The sequence below is a fragment of the Ranitomeya variabilis genome, chromosome 8 (assembly GCF_051348905.1).
Source record: "Ranitomeya variabilis isolate aRanVar5 chromosome 8, aRanVar5.hap1, whole genome shotgun sequence".
In the NCBI taxonomy this organism is placed as follows: domain Eukaryota; kingdom Metazoa; phylum Chordata; class Amphibia; order Anura; family Dendrobatidae; genus Ranitomeya; species Ranitomeya variabilis.
The window spans coordinates 26,581,841-26,608,308 of NC_135239.1; the positions used below are offsets into that span (position 1 = coordinate 26,581,841).

At 42.1% G+C, this 26,468-nt stretch overlaps 1 protein-coding gene across 4 annotated transcripts in view; it reads left to right on the forward strand.

The window, feature by feature from the left end:
• Positions 1-2,508: 2,508 nt before the first annotated feature.
• Positions 2,509-26,468, forward strand: part of ST3GAL3 (ST3 beta-galactoside alpha-2,3-sialyltransferase 3) — a 308,813-nt gene continuing 284,853 nt past the window's right edge. For 2 of the 4 annotated variants that reach the window (XM_077277842.1, XM_077277840.1), the window contains exon 1: positions 2,510-2,722. The gene's annotated coding sequence lies outside the window, so the exon portion shown is untranslated. Of the gene's footprint in view, positions 2,723-26,468 lie in introns of all 4 variants that reach the window. The other 2 variants (XM_077277836.1, XM_077277844.1) reach the window with 2 other exon arrangements.

A 26,468-nucleotide genomic window follows, 5' to 3' on the forward strand; every position in this document is an offset into this window, starting at 1 on the left:
ATAGTTATTAAGGTTGAAGGAAGACTTTAAGTCCATCTAGTTCAACCCATAGCCTAACCTAACATGCCCTAACATGTTGATCCAGAGGAAGGCAAAAAAAAACCATGTGGCAAAGAGTAAGCTCCACATTGGGGAAAAAAATTCCTTCCCGACTCTACATACGGCAATCAGATTAGTTCCCTGGATCAACGCCCTATCAAGGAATCTAGTGTATATAACCTGTAACATTATACTTTTCCAGAAAGGTATCCAGTCCCCTCTTAAATGTAAGTAATGAATCGCTCATTACAACATCATACGGCAGAGAGTTCCATAGTCTCACTGCTCTTACAGTAAAGAATCCGCGTCTGTTATTATGCTTAAACCTTCTTTCCTCCAGACGTAGAGGATGCCCCCTTGTCCCTGTCTCAGGTCTATGATTAAAAAGATCATCAGAAAGGTCTTTGTACTGTCCCTTCATATATTTATACATTAACATAAGATCACCCCTTAGTCTTCGTTTTTCCAAACTAAATAGCCCCAAGTGTAATAACCTATCTTGGTATGGCAGACCCCCCAGTCCTCTAATAACCTTGGTCGCTCTTCTCTGCACCCGCTCCAGTTCAGCTATGTCTTTCTTATACACCGGAGACCAGAACTGTGCACAGTATTCTAAGTGTGGTCGAACTAGTGACTTGTATAGAGGTAACATTATGTTCTCCTCATGAGCATCTATGCCTCTTTTAATACATCCCATTATTTTATTTGCCTTTGTAGCAGCTGCCTGACACTGGCCACTGAATATGAGTTTGTCATCCACCCATACACCCAGGTCTTTTTCATTGACGGTTTTGCCCAGAGTTTTAGAATTAAGCACATAGTTATACATCTTATTACTTCTACCCAAGTGTATGACCTTACATTTATCCCCATTAAAGCTCATTTGCTATTTATCAGCCCAAGCTTCTAGTTTACATAAATCATCCTGTAATATAAAATTGTCCTCCCCTGTATTGATTACCCTGCAGAGTTTAGTGTCATCTGCAAATATTGAAATTCTACTCTGAATGCCCCCTACAAGGTCATTAATAAATATGTTAAAAAGAAGAGGGCCCAATACTGACCCCTGTGGTACCCCACTGCTAACTGCGACCCAGTCCGAGTGTTCTCCATTAATAACCACCCTTTGTTTCCTATCCCTGAGCCAGCTCTCAACCCACTTACACATATTTTCCCCTATCCCCATTATTCTCATTTTATGTATCAACCTTTTGTGTGGCACCGTATCAAAAGCTTTTGAAAAGTCCATATACACTATGTCCACTGGGTTCCCTTGGTCCAGTCCGGAACTTACCTCTTCATAGAAGCTGATCAGATTAGTCTGACAGGAACGGTCCCTAGTACACCCGTGCTGATACTGGGTCATGAGGTTATTCCTCTTCAGATACTCCAGTATAGCATCCCTTAGAATGCCCTCCAGGATTTTACCCACAGTAGAGGTTAAGCTTACTGGCCTATAATTTCCGAGTTCAGTTTTTGTCCCCTTTTTGAATATTGGCACCACATTTGCTATACGCCAGTCCTGTGGTACAGACCCTGTTATTATGGACTCTTTAAAGATTAAAAATAATGGTCTATCAATGACTGTACTTAGTTCCTGCAGTACTCGGGGGTGTATCCCATCCGGGCCCAGAGATTTGTCAATTTTAGTTATTTTTAGACGCCGCTGTACTTCCTGCTGGGTTAAGCAGGTAACATTTAATTGGGAATTTTTGTTATCACTGATCATATTGGCTGCCATGGGATTTTCTTTTGTAAATACTGATGAAAAAAAGTCATTTAGCATATTGGCTTTTTCCTCATCCTCATCCACCATTTCCCCCAGACTATTTTTAAGAGGGCCAACACTATCATTTTTTAGTCTCTTACTATTTATGTAGAATATTTTGGGATTATTTTTACTCTCTCTGGCAATGAGTCTCTCTGTCTCAATCTTTGCTGCCTTGATTTGCTTTTTACAGAATTTATTTAATTTTCTGTATTTATTTAATGCCTCCTCACTACCTACTTCCTTTAATTCCCTAAATGCTTTCTTTTCGTCCCTTATTGCGCCCCTTACAGCTCTATTTAGTTATATTGGTTTCCTCCTATTTCTAGTATGTTTATTCCCATACGGTATATACTGTGCCCAGGTCCTATCCAGGATGCTAATAAACGTCTCCCATTTTTTTTGTGTACTTTTATGTCTCAGGATATCGTCCCAGTTAATTGCCCCAAGATCCTCTCTCATCCGTTGGAAATTTGCCCTCCTGAAGTTTAGTGTCCTTGTCACCCCTAACCTAATATCATCCCTCAGGTTGGAGGGAATGGGGCTGCAATATACTGTAGAGACTCCCTCCACTCTGCATCAGCTGCTGCTCTGTTCCCACATACTGAATGATAAAGAAGCAGTTGATCCCAGGCTAGGAGGGGGCAGAGGACAGGAGGTGTGTGCTTACATTTGGAGTGCAGCCACAGGAAGGGAAATGCTTGTAGTGAGCTCCTGAGTAACACAAGAGATGGATTAGTGTGTCAGCTGCCTGGCTGCCTCTCAATGCTGCCTTTCTGTGTTGCTGCCCTCCTCTACAGCTGCTAACTGGGGACCCCCAACCCCAACTTTTCTCATGGAAGATTAGTGCAAGGGTGCATGAAAGAGCTGAGGCCAAGGGGAACTATGAGGATCAATGGGAGCTATGACCACAAGGTAAGGACCTTTAGATAATGTCCCCACAAGTGGCAGAGAGCAGCAAGAAATGGACAGAGCAATAAAGTTCTGCCATTCAATCTATCTCTAGAACTCAGTAGAACCTTGTGTGTTACATTGTATCAGTGCAGTCAGATATCGGGTGTAGGGGGCGCCCACGAGCCCATGCCAGCATGTGATAGACAGGAAAATGATTCCCAGCGATGACATCTGACAGCAAATTACAGTGCGTAAATGTAGGGACTTTTTTTTCCAGTTTCCGTGGAATAAAAAAAAAATCTGCCATTTATTTGAATCTGAAGGAATTTGTACAGGATAGGCTTCATTCACACATCACTGTTTTTCATCTGCGTGCTATCCATTATTTTTTTTTACACATTAAATTAATTGTTTTGGGGATTTTTTATTTTTTTTTCACTTAATTTATTTTAGTTTTGTGACGTAAAGGCCTGCACACAAAAAAAATGGAGACATGTTTTACTTTGGTCCAGTGCGAATGGGTTTATGAAATAAAAACATCACATTCGTCTCCTATCCGTGTGCGCTCCATTTTTCAATTTAACTGCTTATTTGGAGAAGCAGAGAAATCTTTATCAGATTTTTATTTTTGCTTACAAGAAAAATAGATGGATTGTAAAAACAGACATAAGGACCAAAAAGTTTTTTTTTATGGTGACCAGCAAAATGCGCAAAAGAATGAACATTTACTTTTTTGTTTACAAACGACTCATTGTTCCTATGTTTTGTCTTTTTAGCATCTTGCAACAGGTTTAGGTTTCCAAAGTGGTTAAAAAATGTGACCCAACTATTCTTCAGGAATTTGTTGCTCTTAAGATTCTCAGTACATTACAATACAATGGAAAGGCCCATGCATCTTTTTTTTAGCATTTTGCAAGCTTTTTTGGGGGGCTTGACAAAACAATAGAAATGTCTTCAATGTTGAAGGAAATTGGAAAAAAAAATCTGGAAAACAACAGTATTAAAGACATCACAAAAACAATGGAAAAATAGAATTAAAAAAATCACTAGTGGTGAAAAGTGTCAAAAAAAAGCTCAGGAAATAGCCAAGAAAATGCTCATAAAAAGCTTCAGATGAAAAACGCAAGCTATTCTTGAAAAGGTGGCACGTGCACATACCCTTTGATGAGGTTTTTGAAAAGTTTTCAATTTCCTATAGTGTTTTGGAGGCATTGTTTTTTTTTTGCAGCCTATAGATTTCACACTGCCTAGTTGGGAGCGGATTCCACCAGGAGCCACTTAAAAGACCTGACATGTACTTTCTTTTTCCCACAAGGTGTTTTTCAGAACCTGAAGTGAGTAATCAAATTCTCAAAAGACTCAACATATGAATAGCAAAGTGGTTTTACAATAGAAATTGAATAGAAAGAGTCTTTCAAGCCTTTTGAATTGCTAAGTAGTATGTAAAGTGACAGAATAGTAGACATTCAGTGCATGTGACTTTACGCAATTTCCATTCCAACCTAACACCTTATCTTTTCCTGTTACTCAGAATAAACAATTACACTGTGTGCAGAATTATTAGGCAAGTTGTATTTTAGAGGATTATTTTTATTATTGATCAACAACTATGTTCTCAATCAGCCCAAAAGACTCATAAATATCAAAGCTTAATATTTTTGGAAGTTGCAGTGGGTTTTTTTTAGATTTGGCTATCTTAGGAGGATATCTGTTTGTGCAGGTAACTATTACTGTGCAGAATTATTAGGCAACTTGATAAAAACCAAACATGTTCCCATCTCACTTGTTTATTTTCACCAGGTAAACTAAGGCCATGTGCACACGTTCAGGATTTTTCGCGTTTTTTTTTCACGTTTTTTTCGCTATAAAAACGCGAAAAAAACGCTTACATATGCCTCCTATTATTTACAGGGTATTCCGCATTTTTTGTGCAAATGTTGCATTTTTTTCCGCGAAAAAATCGCATCGCGGAAAAAAAAGCAACATGTTCATTAAAAATGCGGAATTGCGGGGATTCCGCACACCTAGGAGTGCATTGATCTGCTTACTTCCCGCACAGGGCTGTGCCCACCATGCGGGAAGTAAGCAGATTATGTGCGGTTGGTACCCAGGGTGGAGGAGAGGAGACTCTCCTCCACGGACTGGGCACCATATAATTGGTAAAAAAAAAAAAGAATTAAAATAAAAAATAGTGATATACTCACCCTCTGATGGCCCCCGAAGTGTTCCCGCCTCTCCGGTGCATGCTCTCTCTTCCGTTCCTATAGATGGTGTGGTTCAGGACCTGTGATGACGTCGCTGTCTTGTGATTGGTCGCGTGACCGCTCATGTGACTCACGCGACCAATCACAAGCCGCGACGTCATTGAAGGTCCTGAACCACACCATCTATAGGAACGGACGCCGCTGAGGAGATTGGCTGTCTGCAGAGGGTGAGTATAACCATTTTTTTATTTTTTTTATAATTTTTAAACATTCTATCTTTTACTATTGATGCTGCATAAGCCGCATCTATAGTAAAAAGTTGGTCACACTTGTCAAACAGTATGTTTGACAAGTGTGACCAACTTGTCAGTCAGTTTTCCAAGCGATGCTGCAGATCGCTTGGAAAACTTTAGCATTCTGCAAGCTAATTACGCTTGCAGAATGCTAAAAAAACGCGAAAAAAAAAACGGAAAAAAAACGCAAAAAAAAATGCGGATTTCTTGCAGAAAATTTCTGGTTTTCTTCAGGAAATTTCTGCAAGAAATCCGGACGTGTGCACATACCCTAATATAACTTCACAAAATTTAGAAATAAACATTTCTGACATGCAAAAACAACCCCCCCCAGAATTAGTGACCAATATAGCCACCTTTCTTTATGATGACACTCAGCCGCCTCCATCCATAGATTCTGTCAGTTGCTTATCTGTTGACTATTAACATTGGGTGCAGCAGCCACCACAGCCTCCCAGACACTGTTCCGAGAGGTGGACTGTTTTCCCTTCGTGTAGATCTCACATTTTATGAGGGACCACAGGTTCCCTATGGGGTTCAGATCAGGTGAACAAGGGGCCAGGTCATTATTTTTTCTTCTTTGAGACCTTTACTGGCCAGCCACGCTGAGGAGTAGTTGGAGGCATGTGATGGAGCATTGTCCTGCATGGAAATCATGTTTTTCTTGAATGATACCGACTTCTTCCTGTACCACTGCTTGAAGAAGTTGTCTTCCAGAAACTGGCAGTAGGTCTGGGAGTTGAGCTTCGCTCCATCCTCAACCCGAAAAGGTCCCACAAGTTCATCTTTGATACCAGCCCATACCAGTACCCCACATCCACCTTGCTGGTGTCTGAGTCGGAGTGGAGCTCTCTGCCCTTTACTGATCCAGCCTGTGGCCCATCCATCTGGCCCATCAAGAGTCACTCCCATTTCATCAGTTCGTAAAACCTTTGAAAAGTCAGTCTTAAGATATTTCTTGGCCCAGTCTTGACGTTTTATCTTATGTTTCTTATTCGAAGGTGGTCATTTTTCAGCGTTCCTTACCTTGGCCATGTCCCTGAGTATCACACACCTTGTGCTTTTTGTTACTCCAGTAACGTTGCAGCTCTGAAATATGGCACAACTGGTGGCAAATGGCATCTTGGCAGCTTCACGCTTGATTTTCCTCAATTTGTGGACAGTTATTTTGCGCCTTTTTTGCCCAACACGCTTCTTGCGACCCTGTTGGCTATTTGCCATGAAACGCTTGATTGTTCTTTGATCACGCTTCAAAAGTTTGGCAATTTCAAGACTGCTGCATCCCTCTCACAATTTTGGACTTTTCAGAGCCCATCAAATCTCTCTTACCTATTTTGCCAAAGGAAAGGAAGTTGCCTAATAATTAAGCACACCTTATATAGGGTTTTGATGTCATTAGACAACACCCCTCCTCACTACAGAGATGCACATCACCTGATTTACTTAATTGGTAGTTGGCTCTCAAGCCTGAACAGCTTGGAGTAGGACAACATGTATAAAAAGTATCACGTGATCAAAATACAACTTGCCTAATAATTCTGCACACAGTGTATTAGTGATGAGCGAACGTGCTGGGATAAGGTGTTATCTGAGCATGCTCGGGTGCTAGCAGCGTTTCTTCGGCGTGCTCATAAAATATGCTTGAGTCCCCGCGGCTGCGCGTCTCTCGGCTGTTAGGTTTTACTCTGAAATTTTGTGGCATTTCAAAGAATACATAGTTTAAAAAGCCGGCTAGGGAATATAGGGAGAGACATGATTAATGCAGCCTGGCCCCACTAGAGGTAATTGACAGGTATCTCGCTATGTAAACACATTGGACAGATCTGTCAATCAACTGGAGCGAGATCAGGTTTACTTTAAAGACGTACACTACTTTGACAACTCCTCATACTCCACGATTGGCCCCAATAAAATAAAAAAGCTGATACTCACCTCCCGTGTCGGTGCCGTTCCAGCGGTTTCGCCACTCGCTCTCTCTGGGGCTCCCGTGCTGTTGTTGTGACACGTGACCCCGATGTCCAATCAGCGCTGGCGTCACTGTCCCCTCCTCCTGACGAACTGAGCTTGAAGAGGAAGTCAGAGATCAGCTGCAGCCCGGACGTCCTCTTCCTGTTCAAATCGACCGGAGGCGGGGACAGTGACGCCAGTGCTGATTGGACATCGTGGTCATGTGTCACAACACCGCACAAGCGCCCTGGGGAGAGCGAGTGCTGACACCACCGGAATGGCACCGGCACGGGAGGTGAGTATGTTATTTTATTTTATCAAACATTTAGACCAAGAATGGGTTGTCCTAGTAGTGGACAACCCTTTTAAAAATCATAGACCTCAAGTCCTTGACACATTATCTGGTTTGTGACAATTTGGTTGATTCTAATTAGTCACTGCTCCAGAACACGTAGCATTTTGCTCTGGGTTTGGTATTTGAGCGCCGTGCTGAGGATACGGTCAGTGGTCGGTGCTCTCTGCAGATAACTTATTGTAAGATAACTGTATCCATCCATTGTTTCTCCTGTTCTGCTGGATAATTCCAGGATGGACGCCTGGGTCGTTCCCTGTATCGTGCTCCTCTGCTCAGAGCATTGTGAGGACATTGTAGAGCTCTTCTTCATGGAGAGTACAGGCAGCTATCAGAGGGACACTTACGGGGCCACACAATAATAATACGGTATAGACCAGATATCCCCCTCCTCTGCCGCTGGGCATCTACATGATGTCATTAACCACTAAGTGAATACATCTGTATGAGGTCCTGAGGATGTGACGCACAAAGGACTGGACATTGAAGCACCTATGTATACTGGGAATGAATACTCCCATTATTATCTAATTGGTATCCAGATTTCTTAAATTATTTGGATCCGTCTAGTTCGGCAAAAGGTTCCTGTACATATATAAGGGTGCAGTCAGATGTTTGTGTAAATTAGTCCAACATCGGACTGCAATGGACAGATCCAGACTGATTGTGGCTTTCCCGACCTGAGCATGACCGCCTCATAGAAACACATGAAGCTACCACTCTCAGTTCGGGAGACCCGCCGGCCCGTCCGAGCATTGCAGGCCCGTCCGTGCATTGCCGGCCGCTCTCCTTCCGATTTATGCTGCCGTCTGACTGCACCCTAATAGAACAGGAGAGGATAGGCTGATTGCAGGTTTTATTCATGGAGGGAAATGTAAACTGATGGGATTTTCCAGTTTGATGTAAATAAAGGTTAACCATTGTGTCAATGGCTTTTTTTTTTTTTTTTTCACAAAATAACAAGTTTTTAAATTTTTCACCATACGTTCTTCTTTACAATTAATTGTATCCAGTGTGAACATTTCTCTATGAACTAAACACTGCAGCAGCAGCAGCACATACTTCTCTCCTGTCCATATAGTTTGTCACAATGTATTAGTGCATGTAAAATGTTTCATTCTGGAGTCCATCCTGTTTATAAACTGGATGTCTTTGTAACAAACTATATTTTTAGTCTTTGGGTGTTGCTTCCATTCACTGACAGCAAACAGGACCTTTTAAAATGATCTAATGAAATATAATGTATATCAACCAGTTACACAATTCTTGACTCTCAGTTTCCAGTATATAAGAAAATGGTAATGGAGGTGTCTCCCCTTCCCCCTCCTTGTCCCAGAGAAGCCAGGGCACAGGCATAAGAGCAGCAGGTGGAGGCCCCCGCTTGTCTTTTCCATGTGCCCATTGGGCGTTTACCAGCTGTCCTACTAATCACAGACACAATGCTGCTGCTTGCATTAAGGGGGCTTGCAGCTGTCTATGGGAGTTATCAAATCCCACACCCACATTGTAATCTGCGGTGAGGAGACCCCGTCTGATCTCTGTGTGGGTTTTATAAGCAATCACTCAATGTTGCACATAATGAAGGGCTTACACCCACTGAGATCCTACAAATAAACCTCAGCCGGGCAGGGAAACTGCACACGTAGCCCCTAAATTAATACAAAAGCTTTGGCTTTATTTCATAGAAGAAACAGTAGATTAGGAAAATATTAACAGCACCTTCAATAGATAATGTGGAAAATATGAAGGCAGTGGAAGTTAGGGATAATCTTAAAGTCGCAGTGATCACAGAACAGGTACAAATGACATAATTTATTCCATGTGTTTACATGTAGCAATTACTGTCCAAACATTTATATATAAACCAACTGATACATTGTATTCTTGATCTGTTAACCTAATGGTGGTGGTCTGAACAGGTTTCTGGGGTTTTAGACTACATTCCCACAATTAATGTTTACGCTGCATATTTTAGAAAAAATGCAAGTAACCTATTTTTTTTTTTAATGGATGCAGAAGTTCTGCAACTTAAAAAAAAAAACATTAATGAGATGAAGCAGTAGGCCAGGGTCAGACCTAACGTATAAAAATACAGTACGTTTTTTACGGCCGAGATACGCAGTAAAGTTCCTCAACAGTAAGCCGTATTCAATGCGAGGATGTGATTTTTTCTCCAAAAACTATCCGTTCGTCATCCGTATGGCGAGATTTTCTCGTCGGCTTGCAAAATGGACATATAATGGATTTATGGGCTCAAATATTCATGAATACATATATACAGTATATATATATATATATATATATATATATATATATATATATATATCAGTGACACACACATATATGTATATATATATATATATATATATATATATAAATATATATATATATATATATATATATATATATATATATATATATATATATATATATATATATATATATATATATATATATATGCAGTACAGACCAAAAGTTTGGACACACCTTCTCATTTAAAGATTTTTCTGAATTTTCATGACTAAGAAAATTGTACATTCACACTGAAGGCATCAAAACTATGAATTAACACATGTGGAATTATATACTTAACAAAAAAGTGTAAAACAACTGAAATTATGTCTTATATTCTAGGTTCTTCAAAGTAGCCAACATTTGCTTTGATGAATGCTTTGCACACTTTTGGCATTCTCTTGATGAGCTTCAAGAGGTAGTCACCGGGAATGGTCTTCCAACAATCTTGAAGGAGTTCCCAGAGATGCTTAGCACTTGTTGGCCCCTTTGCCTTCACTCTGCGGTCCAGCTCACCCCAAACCATCTCGATTGGGTTCAGGTCTGGTGACTGTGGAGGCCAGGTCATCTGGCGTAGCACCCCATCACTCTCCTTCTTGGTCAAATAGCCCTTACACAGCCTGGAGGTGTGTTTGGGGTCATTGTCCTGTTGAAAAATAAATGATGGTCCAACTAAACGCAAACCGGATGGAATAGCATGCCGCTGCAAGATGCTGTGGTAGTCATGCTGGTTCAGTATGCCTTCAATTTTGAATAAATCCCCAACAGTGTCACCAGCAAAGCACCCCCACACCATCACACCTCCTCCTCCATGCTTCACGGTGGGAACCAGGCATGTAGAGTCCATCCGTTCACCTTTTCTGCGTCGCACAAAGACACGGTGGTTGGAACCAAAGATCTCAAATTTGGACTCATCAGACCAAAGCACAGATTTCCACTGGTCTAATGTCCATTCCTTGTGCTCTTTAGCCCAAACAAGTCTCTTCTGCTTGTTGCCTGTCCTTAGCAGTGGTTTCCTAGCAGCTATTTTACCATGAAGGCCTGCTACATAAAGTCTCCTCTTAACAGTTGTTGTAGAGATGTGTCTGCTGCTAGAACAATACAAATATCTCGCTGAGGATCTGTTTATACCAAGGAAGGTGACGGGCACAAGGGGGCATTCTTTGCGTCTGGAAGAGAGAAGGTTTTTCCACCAACATAGAAGAGGATTCTTTACTGTTAGGGCAGTGAGAATCTGGAATTGCTTGCCTGAGGAGGTGGTGATGGCGAACTCAGTCGAGGGGTTCAAGAGAGGCCTGGATGTCTTCCTGGAGCAGAACAATATTGTATCATACAATTATCAGGTTCTGTAGAAGGACGTAGATCTGGGGATTTATTATGATGGAATATAGGCTGAACTGGATGGACAAATGTCTTTTTTCAGCCTTACTAACTATGTTACCTGTTGTGAATTTGCTTTTTGCTCCCTCTAGTGGTTACTAGTTTTTTGACTCTGGTTTTTCTGTCATTCCTTTTATCCGCACCTGGGTCGTTAGTTAGGGGTGTTGCTATATAAGCTCCCTGGACCTTCAGTTCAATGCCTGGCAACGTAGTTATCAGAGCTAGTCTGCTGTGCTCTTGTCTACTGATCCTGGTTCCAGTTATATCAGCTAAGTCTGCCTTTTGCTTTTTGCTATTTGTTTTGTTTTTGTATTTTTGTCCAGCTTGTTCCAAATCTATATCCTGACCTTTGCTGGAAGCTCTAGGGGGCTGGTGTTCTCCCCCCGGACCGTTAGACGGTTCGGGGGTTCTTGAATTTCCAGTGTGGATTTTGATAGGGTTTTTGTTGACCATATAAGTTACCTTTCCTTATTCTGCTATCAGTAAGCGGGCCTCTCTGTGCTAAACCTGGTTCATTTCTGTGTTTGTCATTTCCTCTTACCTAACCGTCATTATTTGTGGGGGGCTTCTATCCAGCTTTGGGGTCCCCTTCTCTGGAGGCAAGAAAGGTCTTTGTTTTCCTCTACTAGGGGTAGCTAGATTCTCCGGCTGGCGCGTGTCATCTAGAATCAACGTAGGAATGATCCCCGGCTACTTCTAGTGTTGGCGTTAGGAGTAGATATATGGTCAACCCAGTTACCACTGCCCTATGAGCTGGATTTTTGTATTCTGCAGACTTCCACGTTCCTCTGAGACCCTCGCCATTGGGGTCATAACAGTTTGCCAGGCCAGTATTAAATGTTTAATGCATTGCAGAAGAGGGATTATAAGAAAGAAGATTCTGAGTTTTTTTTTTTTTTTTTTTTTTTCTCCCCCTTTACCTCAGAGTGGCTATGCTTGCTGCAGACATGAATGTCCAGACCTTGATTACAAGTGTGGACCAGCTGGCTACTCGTGTGCAGGGCATACAAGACTATGTTATCAGAAATCCTAGGTCAGAACCTAAAATACCGATTCCTGAACTGTTTTCCGGAGACAGGTTTAAGTTTAGGAATTTCGTGAATAATTGTAAATTGTTTTTGTCCCTGAGACCCTGTTCATCTGGAGATTCTGCTCAGCAAGTAAAGATTGTTATTTCGTTCTTACGGGGCGACCCTCAGGATTGGGCTTTTTCGCTGGCGCCAGGAGATCCGGCATTGGCTGATCTTGATGCGTTTTTTCTGGCGCTCGGTTTACTTTATGAGGAACCCAATCTTGAGATTCAGGCAGAAAAGGCCTTGCTGGCTATGTCTCAGGGGCAGGACGAGGCTGAAGTGTATTGCCAAAAATTTCGGAAATGGTCCGTGCTGACACATTGGAACGAGTGTGCACTGGCCGCTAATTTTAGAAATGGCCTTTCTGAAGCCATTAAGAATGTTATGGTGGGTTTTCCCATTCCCACAGGTCTGAATGATACTATGGCACTGGCTATTCAAATTGACCGGCGGTTGCGGGAGCGCAAAACCGCAAATTCCCTCATGGTGTTGTCTGAACAGACACCTAATTCGGTGCAATGTGATAGAAAAACCGCAAATTCCCTCATGGTGTTGTCTGAACAGACACCTGATTTAATGCAATGTGATAGAATCCTGACTAGAAATGAGCGGAAAATTCATAGACGCCGGAATGGCTTGTGCTACTACTGTGGTGATTCTACACATGTTATCTCAGCATGCTCTAAACGTATAGCTAAGGTTGTTAGTCCTGTCACCGTTGGTAATTTGCAACCTAAATTTATTCTGTCTGTAACTTTGATTTGCTCACTGTCATCTTATCCTGTCATGGCGTTTGTAGATTCAGGTGCTGCCCTGAGTCTCATGGATCTCTCATTTGCTAAGCGCTGTGGTTTTACTCTTGAACCATTAGAAAATCCTATTCCTCTTAGGGGTATTGATGCTACACCATTGGCAGCAAATAAACCGCAGTATTGGACACAGGTTACCATGTGCATGGCTCCTGCTGCCGTGGAGGCTTTCCAGGAGTTGAAACGCCGGTTAACTTCGGCGCCGGTTTTGTGCCAGCCTGACGTCTCACTTCCCTTTCAGGTTGAGGTGGATGCTTCGGAGATTGGGGCAGGGGCCGTTTTGTCGCACAGAGGCCCTGGTTGCTCTGTTATGAAACCTTGTGCCTTTTTCTCTAGGAAGTTTTCGCCTGCCGAGCGAAATTATGATGTGGGCAATCGGGAGTTGTTGGCCATGAAATGGGCATTTGAGGAGTGGCGTCATTGGCTCGAGGGTGCTAAGCATCGTGTGGTGGTCTTGACTGATCACAAAAATCTGATGTATCTCGAGTCTGCTAAACGCCTTAATCCGAGACAGGCCCGCTGGTCATTGTTTTTCTCCCGCTTTGATTTTGTTGTCTCGTATTTACCAGGTTCAAAGAATGTGAAGGCCGATGCTCTTTCTAGGAGCTTTGTGCCTGATGCTCCTGGAGTCGCTGATCCTGTTGGTATTCTTAAAGATGGAGTTATCTTGTCAGCTATTTCTCCGGATCTGCGACGTGTGTTGCAGAGATTTCAGGCTGATAGGCCTGAGTCTTGTCCACCTGACAGACTGTTTGTCCCGGATAAGTGGACCAGCAGAGTCATTTCCGAGGTTCATTCCTCGGTGTTGGCAGGTCACCCGGGAATTTTTGGCACCAGAGATCTGGTGGCCAGGTCCTTTTGGTGGCCTTCCTTGTCAAGGGATGTGCGGTCATTTGTGCAGTCCTGTGGGACTTGTGCTCGAGCTAAGCCTTGCTGTTCTCGTGCCAGCGGTTTGCTCTTGCCCTTGCCTGTCCCGAAGAGACCTTGGACACATATCTCCATGGATTTCATTTCTGATCTTCCGCTATCTCAGGGCATGTCCGTTATCTGGGTGATATGTGATCGCTTCTCCAAGATGGTCCATTTGGTTCCTTTGCCTAAGCTGCCTTCCTCTTCCGATCTGGTTCCTGTGTTTTTCCTATGAAGGTCTCCTCTCCCAAATTTAAACCTCGTTTTATTGGGCCTTACAAGATATTGGAAATCCTTAATCCTGTATCTTTTCGTCTGGATCTTCCTGTGTCGTTTGCTATTCACAATGTATTTCATAGGTCCTTGTTGCGGCGGTACATTGTGCCTGTAGTTCCTTCTGCTGAGCCTCCTGCTCCGGTGTTGGTTGAGGGCGAGTTGGAGTACGTGGTGGAGAAGATCTTGGATTCTCGCCTCTCCAGGCGGAGGCTTCAGTACCTGGTCAAGTGGAAGGGCTATGGTCAGGAGGATAATTCCTGGGTGGTCGCCTCTGATGTTCATGCGGCCGATTTAGTTCGTGCCTTTCATGCCGCTCATCCTGATCGCCCTGGTGGTCGTGGTGAGGGTTCGGTGACCCCTCACTAAGGGGGGGGTACTGTTGTGAATTTGCTTTTTGCTCCCTCTAGTGGTTACTAGTTTTTTGACTCTGGTTTTTCTGTCATTCCTTTTATCCGCACCTGGGTCGTTAGTTAGGGGTGTTGCTATATAAGCTCCCTGGACCTTCAGTTCAATGCCTGGCAACGTAGTTATCAGAGCTAGTCTGCTGTGCTCTTGTCTACTGATCCTGGTTCCAGTTATATCAGCTAAGTCTGCCTTTTGCTTTTTGCTATTTGTTTTGTTTTTGTATTTTTGTCCAGCTTGTTCCAAATCTATATCCTGACCTTTGCTGGAAGCTCTAGGGGGCTGGTGTTCTCCCCCCGGACCGTTAGACGGTTCGGGGGTTCTTGAATTTCCAGTGTGGATTTTGATAGGGTTTTTGTTGACCATATAAGTTACCTTTCCTTATTCTGCTATCAGTAAGCGGGCCTCTCTGTGCTAAACCTGGTTCATTTCTGTGTTTGTCATTTCCTCTTACCTAACCGTCATTATTTGTGGGGGGCTTCTATCCAGCTTTGGGGTCCCCTTCTCTGGAGGCAAGAAAGGTCTTTGTTTTCCTCTACTAGGGGTAGCTAGATTCTCCAGCTGGCGCGTGTCATCTAGAATCAACGTAGGAATGATCCCCGGCTACTTCTAGTGTTGGCGTTAGGAGTAGATATATGGTCAACCCAGTTACCACTGCCCTATGAGCTGGATTTTTGTATTCTGCAGACTTCCACGTTCCTCTGAGACCCTCGCCATTGGGGTCATAACAGTTACCATGTTACTATGTTACTAACTCTGTGTGGCATTGACCTGCTCTCTAATCTGAGCTGCTGTTAACCTGCAATTTCTGAGGCTGGTGACTCGGATAAACTTATCTTCAGAAGCAGAGGTGACTCTTGGTCTTCCTTTCCTGGGGCGGTCCTCATGTGAGCCAGTTTCTTTGTAGCGCTTGATGGTTTTTGCCACTGCACTTGGGGACACTTTCAAAGTTTGCCCAATTTTTCGGACAGACTTCTTTTCTTAAAGTAATGATGGCCACTTGTTTTTCTTTACTTAGCTGCTTTTTTCTTGCCATAATACAAATTCTAACAGTCTATTCAGTAGGACTATCAGCTGTGTATCCACCAGACTTCTGCACAACACAACTGATGGTCTCAACCCCATTTTTAAGGCAAGAAATCCCACTTATTAAACCAGACAGGGCACACCTGTGAAGTGAAAACCATTCCCGGTGACTACCTCTTGAAGCTCATCAAGAGAATGCCAAGAGTGTGCAAAGCAGTCATCAAAGCAAAAGGTGGCTACTTTGAAGAACCTAGAATATAAGACATAATTTAAATGGTTTCACACTTTTTTGTTAAGTATATAATTCCACCTGTTAATTCATAGTTTTGATGCCTTCAGTGTGAATGTACAATTTTCATAGTCATGAAAATACAGAAAAATCCTTAAATGAGGTGTGTCCAAACTTTTGGTCCGTACTGTACATATATATATATATATTTAATACAGAGCTAGATAGCATAAAAGCCGGTAATTCAATCGTCGGTTTTTGCTAACTCCTTACCCAACCCGACAGGATATGAGACATGGTTACATACAGTAAACCACTTCATATCCGTTATATTTTTACATATCCCTCACTAATAATGTTAGAAGTTTGTGTGTGCAAAATTTGGGAGCTCTAGGTGTTAAAATAAAGGGTTAAATCACGGAAAAAACTGGCGTGGGCTCCCGCGCAAGTTTCTCCGCCAGAGTGGGAAAGGCCAGTGACTGAGGGCAGATATTAATAGCCTAGAGAGGGATTTATTCCCCCCCCGGTTAAAAACATCTGCCCCCAGCCACCCCTGAGAAGAGAGAGGCTAAGTGCCAGAATAAGAGCATCTTACAGATGTGCCTTTTCTGGGGTGGCTGGGGGCAGATGTTTTTAGCCAGGGGGGGTCCTACAACCATGGCCCCTCTCTACGCTATTAATATCTGCCCTCAGTCACTGGCTTTCCCACTCTGGCGGAGAAAATTGCGCGGGAGCCCACGCCAATTTTTTCCGTGATTTAACCTTTTATTTTAATACCTAGAGCTCCCAAATTTTGCACACACACACTACTAACATTATTAGTGAGGAATATGTAAAAATATAACGGATATGAAATGGTTTACTGTATGTAACCATGTCTCATATCCTGTCGGGTTTGGTAAGGAGAAATGAAAAGCCGGCAATTGAATTACCGGCTTTTATGCTATCTAGCTCTGTATTAAATATAAATATATATATGTGTGTGTCAATGACATATATATATATACACCTATACTATATGTAGGCATTTATTTTATCTATTCTATTCTAACCTGTCAGTTTGATTTTACTGTACACCGCACTGAATCACCGGCTTTTCTATAGGTCCGTGTGTAATCCGTATTTTTCTCACCCCCATAGACTTTCATTGGCGTATTTTTGGAAAATACGCTGACAATCGATTTTCTCAGCTCGTAAAATATGGCCGCGAAATATACGGCTGATGGAAGCTGCCCCATAGAGAAACATTGGTCCGAGTGCAATGCGTTTTTTTTTTTGCGCCTCTCCCTCGTCCGTATTTCTCTCTAGTGTGACGCCGGCCTTACTGTGGAGGTGTAGGTAGTCCCAGTGGCAATGTTGCATCTGTTTGGTACTTATGGAGATGTTTTCTCACAGAAGTAAACCTATGATTAAGTAAGTAATGTAGCATATAAAAGATCATGCCATGAGGTTTGCATGCAGCTCGGAACTTCAACAGAGACCAGAACGGATTAAAATAATTGGCCATTACTTCTGGATGGAAAAGAGACAGTTTTCTGCATGCTTGTCTGAACCCATCCTGAGGCTGCGTTCGCACATTTTCCAAGACACTGGCAACACTGCAACATATCTGCTATAATTTAGCAAAGCTGCAATGAGGCTACAACATATTAACACATTTCCAGCGTGGTCAGAAAAAGTTTCAAATCTCCCTCCAGCAATGCCTTAGTTTTATATAGAGTCATAGAATGGTGGAGTTGGAAGGGACCTCCAGGGTCATCGTGTCCAACCCCCTGCTCAATGCAGGATTCACTAAACCATCTCAGACAGATGTCTGTCCAGCCTCTGTTTGAAGACTTTCATTGAAAGAGAACTCACCACCTCTCGTGGCAGCCTGTTTCACTCATTGATCACCCTCACTGTCAAAAAGATTTTTCTAATATCTAATCTGTATCTTCTCCCTTTAAGTTTAATTCCATTACTTCTTGTGTTTCCATTTGCGATTGAGAATAAGGATGATCCCTCTACTCTGTGACATCCCTTCAGATATTTGTAGACCGTTATTAAGTCTTCTCTCAGTCTTTTGTTTTGCAAGATAAACATTCCCAGATCATTTAACCCAGTGTTTCTCAACTCCAGTCCTCAAGACCCACCAACAGGTCATGTTTTCAGGATTTCCTTAGTATTGCACAGGTGATGGAATTTATGCTTGAGCAGGTGATGAAATTATCACGTGTGCAATGCTAAGGATATCCTGAAAACTTGACCCGTTGGTGGGTCTTGAGGACTGGAGTTGAGAAACACTGCTTTAACCGTTCCTTGTAGGACATAGTTTGCAGTCCGCTCACTATCCTGGTCGCTCTTCTCTGAACTTGCTCCAGATTTTCAATGTATTTTCCAAAATGTGATACCCAGAACTGGACACAGTATTCCAGATGAGGCCTGACCAAGGATGAGTAGAGGGGGATAATTACTTCACGTGATCTATACGCTATGCTTCTCTTAATATATTCCAGAACTGTTTTTTTTTTTTGCTGCTGCATCACACTGTTGACTCATGTGCATTCTGTGATCTATTAGTTTATCCAAGTCTTTTTCACATGTACTGTTGCTTAGCCTTATTCCTCCCATTCTGTATATGCTGTTTTATTTTTTCTTGCCCAGATGTAGGACTTTTGCATATCTCACTGTTAAAACCATTGTTATTTGCTGCCCACATTTCATTTACTTAGATCTTTTTGAATCATCTCTTTTTTTCTCTAGTATTTTCTGTCCCTATCCCTAGATACTATATCTACTGTGTTTCCCTGATCCACCCAGTCAGTGATTGTCATAGAAGGAAATTAAGTTAGTCTGACATGACTTATTAGTTACAAACCCATGCTGACTCTGGTTAATCTCTTCATTCTCATCCAGATACTTTTATACATGTTGTTTAATAATTTGTTCAAAGATCTTTCCTGGTATAGAAGTCGGGCTCACAGGCTTATAGTTCCCTGGGTCCACCTTCTTCCCCTTTTTGAATATAGGGACAATATTTGCTCTTCTGCAGTCTTCTGGGACTTTTCCTGTTCAATAATTTCCTCTGCAATCTTCTTCAGTAATATTATTTATTCAGTACCTTATGATGTAATTCATCCGGACCTGGAAACTTGAATTCATTTATATTAGCTAAGTATTCCCTCACCATCTCTGTTTATAAATCGTGTGGGGTCTTCTATTCCTTCAATAGTTCATTGACGATCAGTTGATGTTACATTTACTTTCTGAGAGAAAACAGATGCAAAATTGGAATTTAAAAGTTTGGTCTCAACATCATTTTTTACTACTTTACCATTTTCATCGTGTAAAAATCCTATAGCCTCGTTGATTTCTCGTTTACTTTTGAAATGCCCCTCAAATCCTTTATCATTGCTTTTGATGTCACTTGCAAGCCTTAATTCATTATCAGCTTTAGCTAATCTGATGCGTGCCCTGCAGGTTCTGCAGACAGCTTTATATTCTTCTTTAGATATGCCTCCATCTTTCCATTTGGATTTGATAAACATTTCTTTCTTCCTTTATAACATGTGTTTCAGTTCTGTGTCCATCCATTCTGGTTTCCTTAAATGCTTCGTATTCTTCTCTCTTTTAGGGATTGTTAATGACTGCACTTTGAGAATTTAATTTTTTTTAAATTTCCCATCCTTCCTGGACATTTATGTCTTTAAGGACATCCAGGACATAGTCACTCTTGCAGCTAAAGGCCCATTTACACTTGCAGAATGTGACAGTTTGACTAACGCTGATCGTCTATTTACAGATTGGTGATAGTTTAATGGCTTGTTGAGACTGATGTTTCCAACTATGAAATTGCCTTTAAGTATATGACAAAATGTATACAAACTAAGAGTAAAACTTTGGTTGTTAAGTTGTTTATCTAGATTGTTTCCACTTTCAGTTGTGTATTTCTGCATCTGGAACCAGTATCATGATGCACCACAGTTTTCTGAAGTATCATTACTGAGGGAGACCGTGAATATAATCATATAGAAACCCAGCACACCATTAGGTCTGTAAAATCCATCAAAACCTTATTACGACATTAATGGAAAAGCATCAGTGGTATCTTTCCAGCATATTTCAAACCCGCGTTTTTAATCATGGATTCATTAAACATTCACAAGGTTCTCCCTTTATAATGGACCTCCTATTAAGGACCAAACACAAACATTACAATCTTGAAAAAGCCATTTTGTAACAATGTGAACAGTGCTATATTGATGCACCAGGTCATTTATTGAAAGTGACATCTTCAGGTGACTAGTCACCCTTTGAAGGGGAGGACGACATGGCGAGTTGAGCTGACTACAGGAGAGAAATGTGCACAAAGGACTTTGGGGGCAATTAGCAGATACACAATAACAATAAGCCATCTCTGGACTTCAGCACAGCAACAAATTACAGGAAATGTGATAGTAAAGTGAAATGAATCAAATGCACTGAAGGAAGCCAGCAACAAATAATGCAAGCAAATCTAAAAACATCAAAATCACAGAAAGCCGCAGATTATTATTATTATGCTTTTGCTTATATAGCGCTATCATATTTCACAGCGCTTTACATTGTCATTGCTGTCCCCAACGGGGCTCATACAATCAGTATGTCATTGGAACATGGGAGGAAACTGTAGTACGAGGAGGAAACCCATGCAAACACGGGGAGAACATACAAACTCCTTGCAGATGTTGTCATTGGTGGGAATTGAACCCAGGACTCCAGCACTGCAAAGAAACAATGCTAATCACTGAGCCACCGTGCTGCCCTTGGATTTCTACAACCACTGGATCACTAGGAACAGTCATTGGAGCACGACACACAACCACTGGATCACTAGGAACAGTCATTGGAGCAGGACAACCTACCAGTGGATCAGTAGGAACAGCCATTGGGGCACAACACAAAACCACTGGATCACAAAGAACAGCCACTGGAGCATGACAAAAAACCACTGGATCACTAGGAACAGTCATTGGAGCCACAACACACACCTACTAGATCACTAGGCACAGCCATTGGAGCACGACACAAAACCACTAGATCACTAGGAACAGCCATTGGAGTCACAACCACTAGATCACTAGGAACAGTAATTGGAGCCACAACCACTAGACCACTTGGAACAGTGATTGGAGCCACAAGCACTAGATCACTAGGAACAGCCATTGGAGCCACAACCACTAGATCACTAGGAACAGCCATTGGAGCCACAACCACTAGATCACTAGGAACAGTCATTGGAGCCACAACCACTAGATCACTAGGAACAGCTATTGGAGCTACAACCACTAGATCACTAGGAACAGCCATTGGAGCCACAACCACTAGATCACTAGGGACAGCCATTGGAGCCACAACCACTAGATCACTAGGAACAGTCATTGGAGCCACAACCACTAGATCACTTGGAACAGTCATTGGAGCCACAATAACTAGATCACTAGGAACAGTCATTGGAGCCACAACCACTAGATCACTTGGAACAGTCATTGGAGCCACAACCACTAGATCACTTGGAACAGTCATTGGAGCCACAACCACTAGATCACTTGGAACAGTCATTGGAGCCACAATCACTAAGAAACACTGTTGGAGCATGACACACAATCACTGGATTACATGAAATGGCTGGTAAATTATAAAAAACAATAACTGAGTCACTCCGAACAGCTACTGGATGGGTAGTGACAACCCCATAGACTGGGCATGGACCATATGGTATCACACAATATATAGCCCCTTGTCCCCCACGGTCCGAGCTCTATTGAAAGTTGCTGATCCTCCCGTTTCAATCATGCGCTGTTGTCTCATCCTACTACAGCATCCCAAAGTTTTCTGTTTGTGCCCAGATCACCACTCAGGTAATGAAATATTTAAGAGCTTGAAATGAATGAGACAAAACCCCATCTATTTTTAGGATATGGCAGATTTTCCAGGTTTCGTGGAAAACCCTTGAAGCTAAAGGGATTATACCGAGAAATGAGGAAGGTTCTGGTTGATGGTGACTGCACAGACTGCAGCGTCCCCGGCTGTCTGATATACACAGGTCAAGGCTCTGGATGTTATTGTTTTTCGCTGTCGCAGACTTGACCCTGCTATAACATCCTGTGTTTTCCTGTTCCTGTATAATTACTATAGGAGGAAGCCGATATCAAGCATCAAAGGTGAAGTCAAGGGGAAGGAGGAGGTGTATGGCATGGAGTATTGTGCGATTTGGTTACTGGCTTTGCTCAAATATAAAGGTACGAAAATGATGACGGGACTGTGGCCCCTGCACTTAGGGCCCATTGTTCATGTCTAATCGTCAGTGAAAATATGAATGGTTGGGGTGGAAAATAGTGTATTAATCTCGAGATCTCTAGTCACAGATGATCTTCAGGTCATCTTATGCAATACTGATCTGATTACTGGGATCTGCCTAATTGGATCGGAGCATGCTCAGTTAAAAAAAAGAAGAGACAAGTAAAAACGCTCTGGCAGAGAGTATTACACATTGTTGCAGCAATGCAAAAAAAAAGTCCAACTCAAATTGGGAGTGATGCTTTACAAGAGAAGTAGGAGGAAAGTCAGCTCATCCAGGCATCAAGGTGCACGGATCCTGTACGCCATCAGAGGATTTGCAGGTAAAAAGAGAAAACCCAGCACTCATAGTGGAAAAAAAAGATATATAATTAAAAAAAAATTAGTAGAAAAAAAATAAAGAAAAAAATATCTGAATTTCAAGGTGACTTTTGCAAGCTTATAAAAACACTGAAAAAATGTGAATGTGAAGGAAGCCTCGAGCCTAAAGGATGTTTTGCAATTAGCCGATAACCTTCATGTTGAGCCTAACGAGCATTTTAACAATAGTATAAGAGGCGTCCGTCACAAGGTGAAGCATCTTTGCATTGAAAATGAACATGTGATTGGAAGTTTAATGGGACAACATCAGAGAAGTCTATGGACCTGGATTCGTGGACGATGATGACGTGGTCTAGAAGCGACTGTTCCATGACCCATCCATTCTTTCACGGTCACACATTGTAGCATTCCAAACGTGTGTATTCACAGGGCAATCATAGCTATAGAGCAGGATAAACTTCACATACAGACATTATTTTCCTTTTTGGCACTGCAATCACAGTCAAACAACGTGCTACAGATATTTTATGAAAGAAACATATTTGCTGTGCAAATAAACCATCATTGTGGCCGGATAAAGAAAATTTAATAGTGTGCAAGATGACGTGTCAGTTCTGAATTTGAACAGGATCAAATTTACGTTCTTTTTGTTTTGTCAGGGTCCACTGGCCGATTTTATGGAACGAACCCTTCTTGTACTAATTGGGTGATCTCATCAGACTGCTAATAACCCAATAAATGAGCAAAAGGGAAGATTGTTGGGGGAAATTATTTTCAGGGACAGGACAAAGTACAGGGCAGACAAAGTACGCCTGCGCCGGAGCCGCGGCGTAAAGACCCGAAGAGGACGTCATGGAATGAAGATGGGAGGCGCTGGAGCGGACCGGAGACACCCATTTGACCAGACCGCACCGGGACCGCCCCTGGGTGAGTATAATCTAACGTCTTTTTCTCCTCTTTCAGGTAACATCGGGGGCTTATCTACAGCATTACAGAATGCTGTAGATAAGCCCCTGATGCCGGTGAGCTTACCTCACCAGCCATTTTGGGGGTGACAGGTTCCCTTTAATGTCAGAACATTATAATAAAAATTTTAAAAGTTAATGCACCAGCCTCATTAGGTCTAAGAGATCTATGAATGTATACAGTTTGTGTGGTGAAATTTGGTGACAGATTCTCCAATAGTTGGTCATGTGCTCGTTATCATAACCTGGTTAAAGGGAACCTGTCAGCAGATTTTGCCGCTATAAGATGCAGCCACTGCCTTTCAGGGCTTATCTACAGCATTCCACAATGGCCTTGAGCTTCCTTATTTTATGATAAGATTTAGGCCGGCCTCACACTAGCGAGTTTTACGGACGTATGAGCGCATAAACTACGTCCATAAAATTCGCATTACTTACATTGAGTCGCGGTGAGGCGCCCTCTGCAGGATGAACTCACATGAACTCGACCGTGGGAACTTTTCCAAGGCTGCAGTTCATGAGAACATCCAGCATAGGGCGCCTCACCGCAACTCAATGTAAGTACAGATTACCCAGCTTTCCTTTCAGCACCCGGGGTTTACAGGTACGAGCGAGTGCTTTAGCACAGCTCCTGCCTGTAAATTGATTTAACCCCTTCAGATGGATTTACTTCGTGGGACGTGACAGTTCATCAGAAGGTATGTATATTGTTGGTTTATTATTTTGCCAAGCGAGGGTCTTCAGGTGGATTGAGAGAGCAATAAAATATTAAAACAACCTGTGTGTTTATTTCATTAAAATAATTTTTAATAATGTGTGTTTTTTAACCCTTTCATATAATTGGATTAATAATGGACAGGTGACATAATTGACGCCTCTCCATTATTAATCTGGCTTAATGTCACCTTACAATAGCAAGGTGACATTAACCCTTCATTACCCCGTATCCCACCGCTACACGGGAGTGGGAAGAGAGTGGCCAAGTGCCAGAATAGGCGCATCTTCCAGATGTGCCTTTTCTGGGGTGGCTGGGGGCAGATGTTTGTAGCCGGGGGGGGGGGCAATAACCATGGACCCTCTCTAGGCTGTTAATATCTGCCCTCAGTCACTGGCTTTACCACTCTGGCGGAGAAAATTGCGCGGGAGCCCACGCCAATTTTTTCCGCCATTTAACCCTTTATTTTAGCAGCTACAGCGCCCAAATTTTGCACATACACACTACTAAAAGTAGTGTGGAATATGCAAAAAAAAGGGTGATATGAAATGGTTTACTGTATGTAAACCATGTCTCATATCCTGTCGGGTTTGTGAAGGAGAAATGAAAAGCCGGCAATTGAATTACCAGCTTTTCACATATATCGCGCTGAATTAAATATAAATACAGAATATATATATGTGTGTCTCAATGACATATATATATATATATATATATATATATATACTGTATATATTTTTTAATGAACATTTGAGCACATAAATCCATTAGATGTCGGCTTTGCAAGCCTGCGAGAAAATATCGCAGTACGGATGCCATACGGATTACATACGGAGGATGCCATGCGCAAAATACGCTGACACACCCTGCCTACGGATGACATACGGACCACTATATTGGGGACTTTTCTGCGTATTACGGCCGTAAAAAAACGGACCGTATTTTTATACGCTGAGTGTGAGGCCGGCCTTAAAAAAGCATGTGATCATGGCGGGTTGTCTTGGACATATAACAAAGAAGCATGGGGCTCCATGACCGAAATTTGAAAGCACGCAGGCCTATGTGGCCCCCCATACTTCCCAACATGGGCATCTCTGTTGCAAATATTACCCTGTTGGAAGAAATCAGTATTTACTGCAAGACCAATGTTACCCATAATATCGCTCTATAAAGTAAAATAATACCGCCATATTATGATTATATAATACAATTACATAGTGACAGAATTATAGCACCATATTGTTCATTAACAAACATGACTGCACCAAGTCCAATATTACCATCAATACTGAAAAATAAGATAGAAAAAATATTGCCAATACCTATTGTATAGTGATAATACCGCCATACTGATCATGAACCAAAACTACAGCACTAAGACTGATAGTACCAACATACCGTGACCATGTAATGGTAGATATCAGTTCTACACCAGTGCGCTGCAGACCATATATGTGTGTGCACTGCCGAGATAAATCAAGCAACTCACTGGGGACATTATTGCTAATCGAAATCATTCCCTTTACCTTTTATTTTCCATTCAGCCCAGACCACCAGGGCGACTTTTTCCATCCATTACTTCTCTCTTCAAAATGCAACACGCAGACATCTTTGGTTTATTGCTTTTCCAGCCCCCTCCTCACATTCTCCCAGTTTGACACAAAACACATCCTGCTATAATCAGTACCCTAGAAAATAATATTGCCTCCCCCTCATAGTAATAATGCCCCCTTTGTGCCTGCATAGTGTTAGTACCCTACTTTTGTGCCCATCACAGTACGAACTCTGTGCCCCCACAGTGATAATATTCCTTCTGTCTCCAGATGGTAATATTGCCCCCCTCAGTGCCTCCTTATAGTTATAATGTCCCCCTCAGTGCCTCCTTATAGTAATATTGCCCCCCAGTGCCTCCTTATAGTTAGAATGTCCCCCTCAGTGCCTCCTTATAGTAATATTGCCCCCCAGTGCCTCCTTATAGTTAGAATGTCCCCCTTGCCTCCTTATAATTATGCAGCCCCTATAGTGATAATGTCCCCCTTTACCTCCTTATAATACAACTACTATTTCCTTCTAATAATAATGTCCACCTGTGCCTCCTTATAATAATGCCGCCATTTTGTCTCATTATAATAAATCGTACATTATATAATTATGTCATTGATCTTTACACAGAAATCCTCGCACTTGATACTGAAAAAAAATCAAAGATGTTTTGAAAAACTTGTTTCCGTTTTTACATCATTTGTTGATCATTAA